Source organism: Aquarana catesbeiana, linkage group LG03 (assembly GCF_042186555.1).
Source record: "Aquarana catesbeiana isolate 2022-GZ linkage group LG03, ASM4218655v1, whole genome shotgun sequence".
Taxonomy (NCBI): domain Eukaryota; kingdom Metazoa; phylum Chordata; class Amphibia; order Anura; family Ranidae; genus Aquarana; species Aquarana catesbeiana.
In genome coordinates, this window is record NC_133326.1 from 254,388,565 (window position 1) to 254,397,517 (window position 8,953).

The 8,953-nt window shown below is 37.3% G+C and overlaps 1 protein-coding gene across 1 annotated transcript in view; it reads right to left on the reverse strand.

Annotated features, from left to right (window-relative positions):
- TAFA2 (TAFA chemokine like family member 2) overlaps window positions 1-3,735 on the reverse strand; it is a 425,938-nt gene extending 422,203 nt beyond the window's left edge. Inside the window, exon 1 of the mRNA XM_073619985.1 lies at window positions 2,954-3,735. The gene's annotated coding sequence lies outside the window, so the exon portion shown is untranslated. The remainder of the gene's footprint in view (window positions 1-2,953) is intronic.
- Window positions 3,736-8,953: the final 5,218 nt, after the last annotated feature.

Below are 8,953 nucleotides of genomic sequence, written 5' to 3' on the forward strand. Positions count from 1 at the left end.
AGTGCGCCAAGCTGGACTAATGTAATTTCCTGGAGTTCAGCTTCATAGATAATAATGTGGACTTTATGACTTTAGTACAGTTGCAGTGTTTGCTGCAGTGTATGGTTGAAAAACTAGTTACAAGAAGTGCTCTAATCTCAAACACTTCTGCAGTATTTGTCACAGAGATTTATCTGTAGGTAAATCAGTCCATCCAAACAGGGTATATCTTATTTATGGGTGGGTACTCCTGGGTTGCGTTCCCCATAGGCTTCTTTTCCTGATACCCCTCAAGCTCTGCTCACCCCCTTCCACATAACTCCTATTATTTTCTGTAATGTAGCATAAAGAAAAGAGCAAACATGAAAGATACCTATTAGTGGCCACAGTAGGTGGATGGAGATGTGATTTTAGGCAGAGATGTCTCCTCCAGAGTCCTCAGGAGATGCGAAGGTGATAGGCATTTTAATCTGTTAACATTTACAGGTTGGACTAATCTAACCCTTCCACTGTGTGCAGCATTAAAAGCAGTATTACACTGGAAAGTCACAGTGAGTGTAGATTTACTAAAACTGGAGCACTAAGAATCTGGTGCAGCTGTGCAATTGTAGCCAATTAGCTTCTAACTTCAGTTTGTTCAATTAAGTTTTGACAATAAAACCTGGAAGCTGATTGGTTTCTTTGCAGAGCTGAGCCAGATTTTACAGTTTTAGTAAATCTAACCCTAGTGAGTGAGTGTAAACACTAGGTAATTTCTACAGCAACAAGTTGGTCGCCGATTTTACAATAAGCCCTCATGCACACAGGCTGTTAAAAAAACGTTATGAAAACGCCAGTATCTTTGCAGTGATTTTTTTAAACTTTTTTCAGCTTTTTTCAGCGTTTTTGCTATAGCGTTTTTTAGCGTTTTTGAGCGTTTTTCCGCGTCAGCGTTTTTGAGCGTTTTTTTTTTTTTTAATTTTTCTTTTTTTTTTTTAATGGATCAAAAACGCTGAAAAACGTTGGTGAATGACGTTTTTGAGCGTTTTTGAGCGTTTTTCAGCGTTAGAGCGTTTTTACAGCTGAAAAACGTCTTTCAGAACCCACTGGTCCTGGGTTTTTTTTTACAGCTTAAAAACGCCTATGCAACTTGCAGCTCAAAAACACCTAGGTGGGCATGAAGCCATAGACTAAGATAGACAGGCCTTTTTAAGCTGCAAAAAAAAGCTCAAAAAAGCAGCTGTAAAAACATCCGTGTGCATGAGGACTAAAAACAGAGTGATATTAACTTGCATGTTGCAAACTTCTATGTGTGCCCACAATTTCTTTTTATGACATACTACATTTGGTTTTTACTCTTAGGCACATCTAATGTAAAAGGATTGTTTCATTGGCATAGACTGGAGAGTACAAAATCTGGTGCACCTGTGCAAGGCAGCCAATCAGCTTCTAACTTAAGCTTGTTCAGTTAAGCTTTGACAAAAGTCCTGAAAGATGATTGGTTTCTATGCAGCGCTGTACCCAATTTTGCACTCTTCAGTTTTAGTAAATCAACCCCAATCACTTTTCTGCATGTTTTTAAAGTAAAGAATCCTGAAAAGGCAAAAAAGAATTCCATGCTGAAAGGTTTCTGCAACTTGTGTAGTACCTTTTTTGTTCAAGTGATAACCCATATATTATCAATTTATCAGATTTCTTATGCAAGCCATCTTGCACACAAACCCTGCACACTTGATTACTACAAAGATCTAAACAGTTGTGTGGGGACAAACATGATTTAACAAGTACTTACACCATTTGTAGCTCCACCCCAAAGCATGAGGGGTGATTTATTAAAGGGTGTATTCTGATACTAAACCATGAAACCCGTGTTAACATAAAAATATGATCTGCTAGGTTCACGGGAAACGTCTATTATTTAAAACACATCTGAAATGATTAGAAGGTTAAAAAGAACATAGGTTTGCCTGAGGCATAAAAATGACCACATTAATGATGTACCCTCAAGGCATGGTTTGCTATCTGAATGTGCTCAAAGCAATTTATTTAGTTTGCAAAGTTTTTTTTCTGATGGACTAAAAACTTATAGGATATAATAAAACAAAAGTAAAAATCACAACATAATCCATCAATTTCATCAGCAACAAAGCATTATATGAAAATCATAAATCACAAACCATTATACATATATATATATATATATATATATATATATATATATATATATATATATATATATATATATATATATATATATATATATATATATCTTTGACCAATACAAATACCAATCACTATAGTTCTATAGTTCTGTAGTTCTGAACAATAGACAATTTCTAAATTGTACAGTGTCATCAACACATGTACTGTTAGATCATAGTGTAGTAAAATCCAATATCATAAATCTTGGAGCCCACTGGAAAACACACATACAAAGAACTAACATCCGGACCTTTACTATTTCCATGACATATTGAATACTAAGGTCAAAAACAGATATTTCATGAAATCACAAACCCAGACAGAATAGGAGTTTTAGAACATATCTGATATTTCTAACAAAGCAAACACAGGTGATCACTTTTGGGAATGGTGCCAAAGTCAGCCTGTTTCTTAATTAATTTCTGTCCCCCTGAACTCCATCTGCTTGACTGTCACATTCTGCAGGAGGTCGATGCTGTTGCAGAATTCATTGTCTAAACGATCTCCCCTTACTATACAGCCTAATAGCCACTAAAACAAGCTCCAACAATGAGCTGTGCCAAATAAGTGCACCAATCTAAAGTAAAAACCTTTCAATAAATGCATTATTTCAACCTCAGAGCAATTGCCGCAAGAGTTTAATTGTCCCTTTGCTAGCAAACATTAGCTCCTTCACTTTTGACTTGCCTGGGGGTTACATGCCCTTACATGAAGTTCGAGGCTAAAGAGCTTACACTTGATAAAGGGTAACTACCTAAGCCCTTGGCTGGCTTATAAGATTGACCTACAGTACCTGCTTTCATGTAGATGGATGAGACACCTCGTTTAGGTCCAGGGTGCTGAAAGCTGCCTTATCTCCGCAGCATACTTTAATTCCAGGATCTTGTACCATCCATCTGCAGGCTATTTAATATTCTGTAAAATGTTTAGAAGATTACAGGCAGCTCTAGGATTAAGACTGGGAATATTCCTCCTGTTTTCAGTGCTTTCTTGCAAGTACAGCACCTATCCAGCCCCAAATGCCTTTCACACACGTGCAATTCAAAGGACATCCAAGCACTTAGAGCAGTAATGTCATTATTGTTCTGTTCAACCTTCTAGTTGTTTGTGCTTCTTATCTCCTGGGGGGGAAGCATCCACCTGCAGCAATGCACACTGTAATCCCAATGCTGGTACAAAGGTGTGCACAATGCCCATGCAATCATCCAAACCACAGTGATAGCTGCAAGTTCCCTTTAGCACTTACTCCAAAGTGCAGTCCTTCTCAAATCCATCTGTGTACTACTAGTTCCCTAAGCTTTGCTTGTCAGGAAGACTTTAAACTGCTGTGCCCCCTTTGAACAATTGTGGGTGGAACAGCATGTCTAGGAGTTGGCTCAATACTGCAGACCGATCCAGCACATACAGATGAAGGGGGGGGGGGGGTGAGTCAGCTTTAAAAACGAATACAAAAATGGCATCTGACTTAATCACTTGGCAGAACACTATGGATTCATTGAGCTCCAACAAATGAACTAGCAGAAACTGAGAAATCTACCAGCACAGCAATTATGGGTGAGAAAATGATTTCTAAATGCTAGTACTCTTCTGTTATGAACTGTAGAGAAGTGGGTGGATGTGGCTGTTTTCAAAGTAATTGAGTAATGCTAAATCTTTGTCTAGCCATCATTTTCACATTATGTTGCTGCACACTTCAACAAACCAGAATTTTCATCTGCAATTTATTAAACAGCCATGCAAAAGAATGGGTGGAATAATACTGGTTCAATTATCATGTACAATGTCTCCCTCCAGTGGTTGTTTTTGAAATGTAACTTTTCCTTGTGTTCCTATAAAAAAAATATATTGTTTTGCACATTTTAATAACCTTTTACTATAAGGTCACAGGCACACTACTGAAAGTGGTTTCTGTCATTTAAGATATTAGTAGTCAGCTAATGTCTCATTCCAGCCTGATTCAATGACATTGATTTACTAAAGGAAAATAGGCTGTTCGTTTTGCAAGAGAATTTATACTGCAAGGGAATTTCCCCTTAGCTTAGTGAATGAGATGAGGCTGTGTTGATATCCACCATCCAATTATGTGCAAGAATATTATTGGGTATTCTTTGCAAAGTGGATATTTACCACATTTACTAAGCTCTGGGGAAAATTCCCTTGAAAAGTGCAGAATCCCTTGCAAAGTGAACAGCTTGTGTGCCTTAAGTAAACAAATCTCATCGTCTGATTCTAGCCTAAGTAAATGCAGTTGATTTACTAAAGGAAATAGGCTGCTCAGTTGCAAGGGAATTTTCCTCTAGCTTAGTGAATGAGGTCAAGCTGTGCTGACTTCCATCTTGGGTATTCTTTGCTAAGTGGATATTTACTGCATTTACTAAGCTCTGGGGTAAATTTCAATGAAAAGTGCAAAATCCCTTGTAAAGTGAACAGACTGTTTGCCTTTAGTAAACAAACATCAATGTGTGATTCTAGCCTGAGTAAATAGAGTTGATTGTGCAAGGAAAGTTGCACTTTACAAGGGAATTTTCTTCAGAGCTTAGTGAGTGTGAGGAAGCTCTGCTGACCTCCATCATCCAATAATTTGCAAGCAAATTTTTTTTTCCTAGCATGTGATTGGATATTTTTTTTTCAAAGTGAATATTCACTACATTTACTAAGCTCTGGGGAAAAGTCCCTTGCAAATTAAAGATGAAAAAAAAGCCTATTTGCCTTTAATAAATCAACCCCAATGCTTCAACTCCAGTAAGTGAAAAAGAATTGTCTAATGTTTGTGAATGCAGAGATTATCCAACTAGGTGACTGGTATCAAATCTCATATTTCAAGGGAGAATAGGGATGGCATTTACGAGTCTAAATTCAACAGTTAACTGCAGCAGGTCCTTTCAGATTTCAGGCTGGGAAGATGTCTCACCACCCATCATTATCTCTGATGATTATATTAAGGGATATGGAAAATTCCAACAATAATAAGGAAAGTTTAGGAAAAATGTCAAAATGTTGGCAAAATACATTGGAATCCATGGCAAATGAGACATTTAGATGGTTTTGCTACCCGCAACCCACAACCTATAAACAGTAGTGTATTTAGGTTTTATGCTGCCCTAGGCCTGACTAAACTCATGCACCCCCTAATTTAAATATGACCCACCCCTTCCTGTCAAGGCCACACCTTGCTGTTTAAGACCCGCCCTGACATTTTCAAGTGGGAACACTAGTTCTGAGGGCCTGGGGGGTGGGCAATGGATTCCCTTAATTTGCATAGATTTTCTCTCACTTCCTGTTTGGCAAAAAAGTGTTGCCTATAGTTCTACTTTAAGCACAAATTTCTGATAATTTTATGGAGAAGACTAAGAAGATATAACCATGCCAATGGTGCAGCAGAAAACATATAGCAGAGTGAGGAAGGTTTGTGGTCCATGATGAGCACTATAACACATACACACGCATGCACACACCCAAACACACACACATGCCATTCTCCTTCACCTTCCCAGAATGCTAAAATACCACACATGCTGCTTTTCCTACCCAAAGAGAAGAGAATTGGACCAGGGCCAGGATCCAGAAGTAGAACAAACACATAATAGGTACTGATAGGAAAGGGGTGAACCCAGATAAGATGCAATGCCCTGGCAAAATTTGCAATCCACTCACTCATAGATGGACATTTAGACCAGAATGCACAACCACAAAAGAACTCCTTGAAAGGTGTGTTCACTGGCAAAATTACAACACTTCAGAAAATGCTCTCACTCCCCAAATGTTCTGTTCATGATTGGACATACATTTTCTATTGTACTGTATTGTAAGTCTTGACTACTGTACGTTACACAAACCTATATGTATGATTTTAAAATGTAGAGGTCTCTTGTTGTAAAGGTATACAAAGATAGCCATTTAAGATCAGTGATTATGCGTGTATTCTTATCTTTTTTCTTTTTGTTTTTTTCTTAAGAATGAATATGGTGCATGAGAAGATTTCCTATTTCGGAAACTCTTTAGTCATTATCCAGTCTGTGGAATGCCAAACCTCAGAATACTCATATAGAAGAAAAAAATATGAGAACCCAGCAAACAACTGTAAAACACAATAGCCTAGCTTTGTCAAAAGTGATTAATGAATGACTTAACAAGTTATATATGTACAAAAAGTGTGAAGCCCCAGCTAAAGGCTTGAACATTCCTTAGTTGTAAAACTTTGACCTGCTGCCATTCACAGTTAACTGGAAAGCATTGCTCACTGCTATAAGCAACATAGATGAAGACAGTTCTCCACCTCATCAACAGATATATGTAGATAGCGGACAGAAGTTTGAATGCTTCACACTCTATCTCTACAAAAAAGCTATTACCTAGACTTGGGGAAGGACTAATTCTGTTACAATGGTGACCGGGAGAGAGATCTAAGCACATTGATTGCAACATATTTTAGGAGAAAAGTGAAGTCTTTTGAGTTCTACATACTGGAAAGATCGGCATAGGTTTGTGGGTGACCTGTTAATTTCCCAAATGCCTGGTGGGACCACTGTTATGGTGGTCATCTTGAGCTGGTAAGGAGCCTCATACCTCACTTGGGTGCAAGTCACTGTGGATGCTGGATTCACCTGTGTCACATCTCTTCAGAATTTATTTTGATCATCTACCCACTTCACTTATGGACTTTTTTTTGGTATAAATTTTGGGATCACATTTTTTTATGCTTTATATTAATTTTTTTTTTCACATATGACATATGTTGTGACATTTGTCTCTATCTTCTATAGGAGACCTGTGTTTCTCTTAATACATTGTGTGGTGGATTAATCACTTTTGTATGATTTTTAGCACAATTTATTAATTCATTTAGTTTTAGCGCTGCACATATTTTTTATTGTTTGGTGTTTTGGAGTTTAGTATTGGACTTTTAGTGCTGGCAGCTTTTACACTTCACATATCATTTTACACTGTTTTAGCGCAGCGTTAACCCTCTCTTTGGGTTTTTTTGATCTTAGTTCTCCAAATATGTCAACCCCTGTCATTTAATCGTAGGAAAATGCATCTAGTAGAATGTGCAATTAGTCATTAGACTGCCATTTGTAAAAAAAAATGTATTTAATATTATAAGAGAAAGCTAATACCAAATAATAGCAGCCAGCGTTGAAAGCGCAAGCCTATATGTGGAACTCCACATTGAACATGGGGTTATTTACTAAAGGAAAATCCACTTTGCACTGCAAGTGCACTTGAAAGTAAAGTCGCTGTAGATCCGAGGGGGACATGCAAGGAAAATAAAACACAGCATTTTAACTTGCACATAATTGGATGATAAAATCAGCAGAGCTTCCCCTCATTTCAGATCTTCCCCTTAAATTTAGAGTGACTGCACTTTCAAGTGCACTTGCAGTGCAAAGTGGATTTGCCTTGCGTAAATAACCCCCATAGTGTAGTATTGTGTCCAAAATGCCACCACTATTCCTTTTTTCTCTATTTTTTGCTTCAGTTGAGCTTGGTATTGGTGTGACAATGCAAGAATGGGAAATTAAGTAACCCAAGCAAAAAAAAACACAAATTCTGTTTTCTGGTTATAAGTTGATGATTGTTTGGAAATTTACACATTTCTTGATTCACAAAAAGCTATTCTCTACAACTTACCTGACACAACTCTGGTTTAAAATGGAAAATTAATTGTTTGGCCATTTTTATCGCAGTGGCTCCAAAAAGTTCCATTCAAAGAACAAAGCTCTATTAAGCTTCAAAGATGGTAAGATCAGTATTTATTTCTGTAGTTGCGTATCATTCTGCTATGTAATGCTCTGTCATATTTCCTAAACCAACTGTTTGGAATTTACACTTGCATTAGTTTACTACCAGGGTCTAGGTTGTTACAGTGATCACTAATAGAAAGAAACTTTGGGTTCACCTTGAGACCCAACCTCTAGCTGTTCACAGTTTGGGGAAAACATAAACTATTGTTAGTTAATATAGCAATCAATTACCAGTCATGCAATTCCTGGCCTTTGAGCTGAGGTCAGATGGCATCAAAGGATCAATAATGGGGGTTTTCTAATGTGACAGCTTCTCCCTGTAAGAGTCAAGTTTCCCATCAGCGTTTTGTCAGTATGTGTGTGGAATTGCAGTACATAGGGAAATTTGACAGAACATTTTTATGAAGAGATAATTACTTCCATACAGTGCTATATAGTGCTAAATACAGATTTTTCCAATGCTATATACAGTGATGTATTGCGGTGCATAACAGTGAATATCAGTGTAGTGGGTTACAAAGTATGTAGTGTACCCCTTCTGTATTCACTGTTCTGTAATGAGCCACATTACTAAGAACTGCATTGCGGTGGGTTACATATTATTGTGTACCACCCTTTATATTTACAGTGAATAGACCCAGAGTCCCTTTTAGACGTTCTGTTTATGTGTGTCAGCAACAACTTATGTTGTTATTTAGATTCTGGGCCCTCCCTGCAGTTTGTATTTTTTTTGGGGGGGGGTTGTTTTATTGGGTTTACTATTTTATTTTCAGATCGGGATGTTGTTGCTGCTGCATTAAAACCAATGAATATTCTAAAAGTAAAAAAAAAAAAAAAAAAAAAAAGGAATTCCACAAGCAAATACAGAATACAAAAGCCGAATATGGTATTGCTAACTCTGTCCATGAGGATTGTACTGTTTCGTAACACTGCATAAAGCCAAAAGACATCTCCAAAGCATTTAATTTAAAGGATTTGCCTATAACTAAAGGCAAATCTTTTTTCTTCATTTTGAATGGAGTGGATTGTGATTAGATGCCCTATTATAT